This window comes from Sinocyclocheilus anshuiensis, unplaced genomic scaffold (genome assembly GCF_001515605.1).
Source record: "Sinocyclocheilus anshuiensis isolate Anshui unplaced genomic scaffold, SAMN03320099.WGS_v1.1 scaffold1393, whole genome shotgun sequence".
Lineage (NCBI taxonomy): Eukaryota > Metazoa > Chordata > Actinopteri > Cypriniformes > Cyprinidae > Sinocyclocheilus > Sinocyclocheilus anshuiensis.
The window spans coordinates 810,352-820,342 of NW_015548343.1; the positions used below are offsets into that span (position 1 = coordinate 810,352).

Consider the following 9,991-nt stretch of genomic DNA (forward strand, 5'->3'; position numbering starts at 1 on the left):
GCACCAAGAGCTTGTAACACTCCAAAGAGAAAGGAAAAATTGAAATCGCATCATATGACCCCTTTAATGTACATAACAAGACAGGGAACAACCAACAATGTAAGACACTTCCATTGAGACAAACACAGAGTTTACATTAAAGAAGTAGAAGAAAGAAAAAAAAACCATCAAAAATAAATAAACGGAGCAAGGATGAAAACAAAGATGTAGTCGATGTAGACATTATAAAGAAAAAAAATATATACTAAAATAATAAATAATTTGACAAAGAGAAGCATAACTTTTCAGATCTTCTATTATGTTTTTTGAAGCATTTGAAGCTCTGAAACATTTTAGCAAACTCAAATAAAAATATATTGAAGGAGGGTTTACTTTTTTCCATTTACAAGTATGGATATGATATTTACCCATCAACAAAACAAAATTGATGAATCAGAGAAGGATGAATTTAAATCACACTTAAAAAAGAGGACATCTTGTTGGGTTATAGGAGGAATTGTCTCCATTTTTACTGACAACCAACTATGTATATCGAACCAAAATTTAGAAGAAGCCTCACAGTAAAAGAAAAGGTGATCAAGTGTTTCAGGAAATGAAGAACAGAAACCACAAGGATCCACCTCGAAATGAAATCGTTTTTGTATAAAGTCACTAACTGGGTAAATCCTAAACATAATTTTGTAATGAGTCTCCTTTTCAAAAATAAATGTTTGCTAGTGCGATCCTTGAATTACATAATTTATTCTGACTAAAACCAGTGGACACATTATAATAAAACAGAAATCTTACCTTTCTTCGATCCACTAAGCTTTCCGAGCACGAGACACAGGAAGAATGAATAGACCAAGAGGAGGAGCACCGTAGCCTATTTCCTTCACAGATGTGAAATTCACTGCTGTACGAATATAAGTTTTAAGCACATTCGATAAAACTGAATTATAATTTCAAACTTTAATCGTTAGGCATTTTCAAAGTTAGATTTGTCTGCTAAAAGAAGAAAAAAAAAAAAGACAAATGCATCACACACGTCAGTATTTAAAGAGATTTGCTAAATGCATTTACAGTTGATAATCATTTGTATTCCGCCGGCTCACACCTAAGGTTTTATTTATGTCCATGTTGATAGTATGAAATATTGTTTCATAGAAGTTAATGGCTACCAAAAAATCAGATTATTGCAGTGTATAACCGGAAGAATAGGCTACTAGCATCAAGAGTACAAATGCATCGCAATGGAGTAGCCCGTATGTTTCTTACCAAATTTTTCTGAGCAATCCACACAGCAAGAATACCCCTACAGCATATGATCTGAAATTATATAAGGCGTGTAATTGCGCAAACGTTTCCTCTGGACGGAAAACGGAACCGAAAAGCAGAGCGAGCTCCACGGCTCCACCCAAGAAATGCGTTCACTTTCGCTGCCATTAATCACCATAGTGACGAGTTAAGAGGTACATAAATATTTACCATAGTTCTTTTAATTTTATACCTGATCATTGACAACATTTACTAATCAAGCGCAACCCCACTCATGAACACAATCAGGAACAGGAAGTACGCACTTATCTCTTAAAAACTTAAACCTTGTATTTTCACGACTTCCGCGATGCTTTTTCATGGCATTCCCTGTGGGTCTTTTCATATAGGTAATATCATGTATGTTTCTCAACTTATAGGCTATAATCAATCTCTGGCCTTGCCACTTCAAAGGGCCCTTCGGATTGAAGGATTTCGAAGGTTAACGCCTGTTAACAATTTTTGGTTCGGCAGTGGCTATTTGCACCAAGTGTAAATAGCGATAGAGGCTATTTACACTAAGTGCAAATAGCAGTATTTTTAAACAATATGCTATTTCCACTAAGTGCAGATAGCAATAGATTCTATTTAGGCCTACACTATGTTAAAATAGCAGGATTTCTGCTATTTATAGTACTTATTGCAAATAGTGGCAATTATCTGCACCTCAGTATTACAGTACATTATAAAACAGTATGCAATAATAACGTATTGAGTGTAAATTATAATTTTAATTAAAAATATTAAATGGATGCCACCTTATTCGGACAATAAAGCCCTCCCTACACCTACCCGATACTTTCATTTCAACTTTTTGATTATTTCCTTCATTTTTATTGAAAATAAATGCCTTTTCGATGTGATATGAGATTTGAAAAGATAGAAAAAAAAAGTTTGTCAAAAGGCGGATTTGAACCCAGGTCGATCGCGTCAAAAAGACTATGGTTGGTTCTGTACCATCTACGCCACTAAAGCTGATGACTGATAGGCGTCTTTGTAGTGTTGACTTTCTCCATCACACGTTTGTGGGTGGAGTTAGTGTAAATTGCCTCTTCCAACAAGGCAGGCTATTTGCACTTAGTGTAAATAAACACTCCGTTTTGGGCACCCAGAACGCTCCCTGTTGGTTAGCCAGGAAAGTTTTCTTAACGTAAATAGAACGTTCCCTTTTAGGTTAGGGGAACTTTCCGGGAACCTTCTTCCCAGAACGTTCTCCTAACACCGTGTCTACACCGGACGCGAGTGACAAAATACAATAGAACCTATTATGCTGTCTACACTGAATGCGGTGCGACAAATTCCCGACAGTAAACTGCTGCTGCGTTATATTTATGACGTACTAACACAAATTTCAAATGATTTTCAACGTTTGCTTTGTCGCGTCCAGTGTAGACAGACTTTAGCTGTTGCGGCACGGCGCGGTGCGACATGGCAACTGTCGCGTCCGGTGTAGACACGGTGTAACGTCTCCGGTTACTTACGTAACCTCGGTTCCCTGAAAGGAGGGAATGAGAGACTGCGTAGCTTACGCTTGGGGTTATCCCCCTCCTCCTAAAATACTGAAGCCTTATTGCATCACGCCGGTAAATCTTACCGGCCAATGATGCTCGAGTGCTCGAGCTAGGGACGGAGCCACCCACTAAATATATATGTCCAGCGTCATTGCCTCAGAATCTTTCGACTGTTCGAATAGGTACAAGACTCTGAGGATTACAACACAGCAGCGCGCACAGTGTCTCGTTCCCTCCTTTCAGGGAACCGAGGTTACGTACGTAACCGGAGACGTTCCCTATCAAGTTCGGTCTCTCGACACTGTGTAGCTTATGCTTGGGGAACGCGTACAATCCCGCTGTGTTGTATTCCACACACCTTGTGAGAAGAGTCTAATGAGCCAGACCCAATAGAGCCGAGCCCGTTAACTGCTTCATAGAACGCTCAGGGAAACCAACGCCCTCCAGCTCTAGTCGAGCGGGACTAAGCACAATAATAAAGCACAACACTACACATGGACTGGCCGCAGCGCTGCTGGAGCCACGTACATATACAGCATTTACCACTTGATACATAAGTAAAACAGCGCACCTACCGCGGTCGACAACAGCTTGAACGCATGTAGAGAGCCGCTGACTATATTTATCTATTATAGGCATGTCTTGGGTCTACCGGACCTAGTCGAAACCACTCTGATTGTCTGGGGGGGCGTGGCCAGGAGCAGGCAGCAGCCAACTGCCAAGCTGTAGATACATCACTGCACAGACAGAATGAGCGGTGCGAATGACGGAATCTCCAGGTTGTAAAATCTAGCAAAAGTGTCTTGTGAAGACCATCCTGCTGCCAGACAAATATCCTGAATCGACATACCTTTTTGCCCAACCCCACGACGAAGCCATTTTTCGTGTGGAGTGGGCGTGTACTCCCCACGGACAGGTCTCATTCTTAGAAGCATATGCCAATGCGATCGCTTCCACAATCCAATGTGACAGCCGCTGTTTTGACACTGGCAGTCCCTTGGTACGGCCACCGAAACATATAAACAGCTGTTCTGCCTGTCTGAAATGACTAGTCCTCTCCAGATAAACTCGCAGAGCATGGACTGGGCATAGCAGGTGTGTCGCTGACTCTGAATCCTGAGGAGCAAACGCCTGAAGCGTGATGACCTGCTCTCTAAATGACGTAGAAAGCACTTTAGGCACATACCCCCGTCTAGGCTGCAGTCTAGCCATACAGTCATCCTTACCGAACTCCATACACGCAGTGTTCGTAGACAGTGCATGTAAGTCGCCCACCCTCTTACCACATGCCAAAGCGAGCAAGAGCGCTGTCTTGAACGAGAGCACTTTCAACTCTGCCGAAAGCAGCGGCTCAAAGGGTGACTCAGAGAGTGAGCATCTGCCCTCCGCGCTGACCTGCCAAACATACAGGTTCCATAGCTCCGGCCTGGGGTGCCACACCGAGCCCTTTGCCTGAGATAAGAGATCTCTCCGTTACGGAATCGGCCATGGGGGAGCCGTTAGAAGCTCTACCAACTCCGGGAACCATGGCTGGTTGAGCCAATTCGGCGCAACCAGAAGCACCGTCCCCCTTTCCTCTCTGATTTTCTGCAGCACTAGCGGCATAATCTGCAATGGGTGAAAAGCATATTTGCGCTTCTTGGGCCAGTGACACGAAAGAGCATCCCCCTCCAGAGGCGCGTTCGTCAGCGAGAAGAACAGCTGGCAATGCACGTTCTCCTCTGAGGTAAACAAGTCGATCTCCGCCTCTCCGAACAGGATCCAAATCAGCTGAATGGTCTGCGGGTGCAGCCTCCATTCCCCGTGAACTGGACCACCCCTGGACAGCATGTCCCCGCCGCAGTTCTGACTGCCGGGAACATGAACTGCTCGAATCGACAGAAAGTTTCTGTCCGCCCAAAGGAGGAAACGTTCCGCCAGCCTTTGAAGTGAGCGTGAACGAATACCTCCCTGATGGTTGATATAGGATACCACTGTCATGTTGTCTGTCCGAACCAGGACATGTCGATCCTTTATCAGTGGAAGAAAGCCTTGCAAAGCTAAAAATACTGCCTTCAGCTCTAGACAGTTTATATGCCACTTTGCTTGCGCACTCATCCAAGTGCCATAAGCCAGTCTGCCATCGCAAAGGGCTAGCCAGCCCGTCAATGATGCATCCGTAGTAGGGTTGGGCCGATAGACGATGCCATCGTCCATCGCCGATGGTTGATAGACATAGACATACCCCCCCCATACCCCCGCAATCTGCCGCATCCCAATACCGTGTTCGGAAAGAAAATGACGTGTATACGGAACCCCTAAAGGGAATAAATACGAGATGGGAGGAAAATATATATTTCAATATTTTCTCTCGCAGTTATATGATTGGGTAATTATACTACATATATATTTCGGGCATCAGGGAGCCGCTATTATACCTGGCATTGAAACTGCTTTTGAATGCACAATCATTTTTTAGTTTCACTTTCACTTTCGAGATTCGTGATCGCATGTACTCTGTTTATACTATGGAGTGGCAGTACTTACCACACATTAGATGTTTGTCAGTGGTGCTGAGGATCTGCAAATCATTCGCCATCATCCTCAGTCATCTCTCCTTACTCTGTTTATGTGGTAAGTGAAATTTTATGTACTGTAATGTAACAAGCTACTGCTAGCAAGCTGCTAACCATGTCCCTTTAGTGGCTCCGTAGAACGCTTTATTCGTTTTCTGTGCCTTTCCGAATACAGATTCACTATTCGGGCACATCCTTAATCTTGTCATATGTGCTGAATATTACATGAACTTTCATTAGAGGTATGTAACACCATATCTCTGCATTTTATCTCACAGGGTCCCTCAGGGCCACCTGGGAGCCAAGGACCTCCTGGACAGCCAGGAGCACCAGTATGTATGAGTGTGGTGTGCGTGAGGGTGATGTTGCTTACAATTCTGTGTGTGTTCATAGTCCAGCACTCATGTCTCTTTCAGGGTCTGGATGGAGAGCCAGTGAGCGTGAACGAATACCTCCCTGATGGTTGATATAGGATACCACTGTCATGTTGTCTGTCCGAACCAGGACATGTCGATCCTTTATCAGTGGAAGAAAGCCTTGCAAAGCTAAAAATACTGCCTTCAGCTCTAGACAGTTTATATGCCACTTCGCTTGCACACGCTTGCACTAAGTGCCATAAGCCAGTCTGCCATCGCAAAGGGCTAGCCAGCCCGTCAATGATGCATCCGTAGTAGGGTTGGGCCGATAGACGATGCCATCGTCCATCGCCGATGGTTGATAGACATAGACATACCCCCCCCATACCCCCGCAATCTGCCGCATCCCAATACCGTGTTCGGAAAGAAAATGACGTGTATACGGAACCCCTACATTTTTTAGTTTCACTTTCACTTTCGAGATTCGTGATCGCATGTACTCTGTTTATACTATGGAGTGGCAGTACTTACCACACATTAGATGTTTGTCAGTGGTGCTGAGGATCTGCAAATCATTCGCCATCATCCATAGATCAGTGGTTCTATAGTATTTTGTCGCTCCGTGCCGCTCGCATCCAGTGTAGACACGGTGTTAGGAATCGTTATTTGTTTTCCGTGCCTTATAAGGATTCACGCTTCGGGCACACTCCCTAACTCCCCCCCATCCGAGCCATACAGTCATCCTTGCATCCGCGAGTCACCAAGACACGCAACTGACCGTTCTTCCACGCGTTGCTTGGCAACCGGGATTTCAGCCATAGCTGAAGTGGTCTCATATGCAGAAGTTGCATATGAGTTGACACACCACAGCTGCTGCTGCCATATGCCTTAACAGTCTCTGAAAGCATTTCAGAATCACCACTCTCCCCGGTGAGAGCGCTGATCAAAGACTGCATTCGCTATTGAGAGAGAGGCGCTCTCATCGATAGCGAGTCCAAATCCATTCCTAAGAATGTGATAGTCTGCGTGGGGCGAAGCTTGCTCTTCTGCACATTGATCGTCAGTCCTAGATGCTTCCGATGTTCTAGAAGCTGACATTTGTGGTTTTCCAGTGTATCCCGCGACTGGGCTATAACAAGCCAGTCATCCAGATAATTCAGGATGCGAATTCCACTCTGCCTGAGAGGGGAAAGCGCTGCATTGATACACTTCATAAAAGTCCTCGGGGCCAACGCCAAGCCGAACGGGAGAACTTTGAATTGATAAGCTCTGTCCTCGAACGCGTATCTTAGAAAGCGCCTGTGACGAGGGGCTATTTGGATGTGAAAATAGGCATATTTTAAGTCCACCGAGATAAACCAGTCCCCGGGCTGAATGTGCGCGAGGATCTGTTTTACTGTTATCATCTTGAGCGCTTTGCAAGTGCGCGGTTCAGCAGTCTCAAATCCAGAATACGGCGAAGACCCCCGTCCTTTTTGGGGACCAGGAAGTAGCGACTGTAAAGGCCACACTCCTAATCTCCGGGGGAATCTCTTCCATTGCCTGTTTCGCAAGGAGAGAACGAATTTCAGCTCGCAAAACCGGTGCATTCCTGTCATGCACATCTGACATCTTCACACCGCTGAAGCGGGGTGGTCTGCGTGCAAACTGAAGCGTATACCCACTCGAGGCTCAGCACCTATTCTGACACTCCTGGAACGCACGCCACGCGTCCAAATAGTGAGAAAGGGGTTGGAGCGCCCCGTGACACGTCAGGGACGGCCCGTCGTCTGATGACGGGGAGCCGCCCACCACCTAAGGGGCATCGACACATCGTAGATGTCTTCTGCACTGGCTGGACCCCCGGCATGAGCTGGGGAGTCACTCGTGCTTAGACTGAGAGAGCATGCGGGGCCTACACCCTGCAGAGCGCCATTCAAAAACGGGACTCCGCTTATAACGCGCGATTGGGAACAACTGTGAGGGGAAAAAGAGCTCTTTTGCTGAACAGTGTTTGTTTTGTGCTTTTTTCTTTTTTGTGCAAACTTTATTGACAACAAACATTTCCCCCTGTCGAACAACTGTTCTGGGAATGTTCTGTTTTGGTTATAAAAATAAAACCTAAAAATAACCTGTAGGGAACGTTCTGGGAAGGTTCTCTCTAGGTTATAAAAATAAAACCTAAAAATAACCTGCAGGGAATGTATGAAATTCTGCGAAAACGGCAGATTGCTTTGCTGCAGTAACAAATGCACATGTACAGCTGTTCACCGTAATGGATTAAATGATGGTGAACTGTAGTGAATGGATGTTAACTGTAGGGAGCTCCAAAGTCGCAAAAATACACAAAACTACATTTGCTTTAAATTTAACTTGAAATATCCCCTACATAATTTACACCTTTTTAGTTTTATTTATCTATCTATCTATCTATCTATCTTGGACTCATATGCAACGTAACCATTACAAGTATTGCTTCATATTTCCTCCACTGGCATTAAATCAAAATTATACCAAGAACCATAACATATTAAGACAAGATACAACACTCACCCCAATGTGATATGTTTTATATATAATATCATGCAGTCTAAATGCACTAAGACGGGTCTGGTTCTGTTTGTGCTCGAGAATGAACAGATGCAAAATCTCCAACTCACACTGTCAAAGAGTGCCACGTGTAGAGACAGCCAGTATGCAGTGGAAAGATAATCTATGTAGATTTGTGTATCATAGCCTAAGTATAGCAGTAGCATCTGAGGCCATGCATGATGTTGCTTTACTGGTCGAAGGGGAAACTAAATTAGATAGGAGAAAGGGTCAAATCAAACACTTCTTTATATAATATCCAGTGTACAGTTATTTTGTTGAAAAAAAAATAAAAAATAAAAAATAAACATAAGAACAAAATGAAAGAAATGCAAGATCGTGTTTATTGACCTAACAGATATTTGGAACACAGTGACTTATTTTGCCAAACTTAAGTATTACTTTTCCCCCCAAATTTAGGATGCTTTGAATAAAGCTGCTGATTAAATACAATTAAACAGAATACATCAAAAAGCGAAATCCACCCATACTTTCACTTTCAATTACGTTGAGACAGTCAGAAATTCTTGTCACAGGCAACAGGCTTGTAAATAGGCCTATATACCCATAGTCAATTTGTTCATATCCGCGCAAAAACAACTTAACCGGGAGCGACTCAACGCGACACAATCTGTCACAAATCAAAGCACATACCTTTTACATTCAAGACTTTCGTAATGCTTTTTAAGAAGGTCTCCTTATTATAGCATTAACATAAGGGATTTGTCGTATAATATCAATGTTTCTCAACTTTCACTGTTAATCTTCGCGTCCATTTTACTCATTAATATGCATGAGGAGCGGTCCAATTATAATGTAGTAACCTTTCATGGTTATGGGCATCTACATGATTACATTCTAAATATAGGCTAATCTGTTCGACCTTTACTGGCTGAATGAAAATCCTGTGTGTCTTCTTAATAATCTATGTTTTGACGTATACAGATATTGCTGTAGAGATATTCAGGTTTCAGAGGTAACATTTTCACCATATTTGAGAGCGGAAAGCACAATTGCTAGTCATTTGTTACGAAATATTTAGAAAGATTCTAAATAAATAAATAAAAAGTGCATTTCATTTTCTACACTGTTACAGTTATAGATACATAGTTTCCCTATACAGCTTTTAAATATGTAAATCAAAGTGTAAATGGCGACGCATTGCTTGAATATGCCTAAACTTTCCACCAGAGGTCTCTGTCGCATTACTTATTTTCTGTGACCTCCTATCTAAACGGTCTCGAACACTTCAGACCTCTTTTGCATTTTGCATTGACGTATTAGTAGGCTCAGGTGGTGTCGCATTTACAGCAATGATGACACAATGACCTTTACTGAAAAGTTTCTGTTAAATGGGGAGTCTGACATTAAATTAGTATGAGGGAGGAGAAATGGGGTCATAACCCGCGACTACCTCTTTGAAAGATAATTGTGAAACAGATGTGACTGTTTTATGCCAAGATAAAGATCATAGTGAGATCTGGATCTATTCGCACAGCAAAGGCCTGTTTGCCGTCTGCTTTATATGCACTGGCCTCAGGAGATAATGTACAGTGCATCCGGAAAGTATTCACAGCACTTACTTTTTCCACATTTTGTTACGTTACAACCTTATTCCAAAATGGATTAGATTCATTATTTTCCTCAAAATTCTACAAACAATACCCCATAATGACAACGTGAAAGTTTGTTTGAAATCTTCGCA

General features: G+C 43.1%; 1 protein-coding gene and 1 pseudogene across 2 annotated transcripts in view; both read right to left on the reverse strand.

The window, feature by feature from the left end:
• LOC107656632 (interferon-inducible GTPase 5-like) overlaps positions 1-9,005 on the reverse strand; it is a 23,380-nt pseudogene extending 14,375 nt beyond the window's left edge.
• LOC107656631 (interferon-inducible GTPase 5-like) overlaps positions 1-9,015 on the reverse strand; it is a 13,491-nt gene extending 4,476 nt beyond the window's left edge. Inside the window, exons 1-2 of one of the 2 annotated variants that reach the window (XM_016444554.1) lie at positions 1,258-1,405; positions 790-895 (exon numbers count right to left, since the gene is read on the reverse strand). The gene's annotated coding sequence lies outside the window, so the exon portion shown is untranslated. Of the gene's footprint in view, positions 1-789; positions 896-1,257; positions 1,406-8,940 lie in introns of those variants that run through there. The other variant, XM_016444553.1, reaches the window with a different exon arrangement.
• Positions 9,016-9,991: the final 976 nt, after the last annotated feature.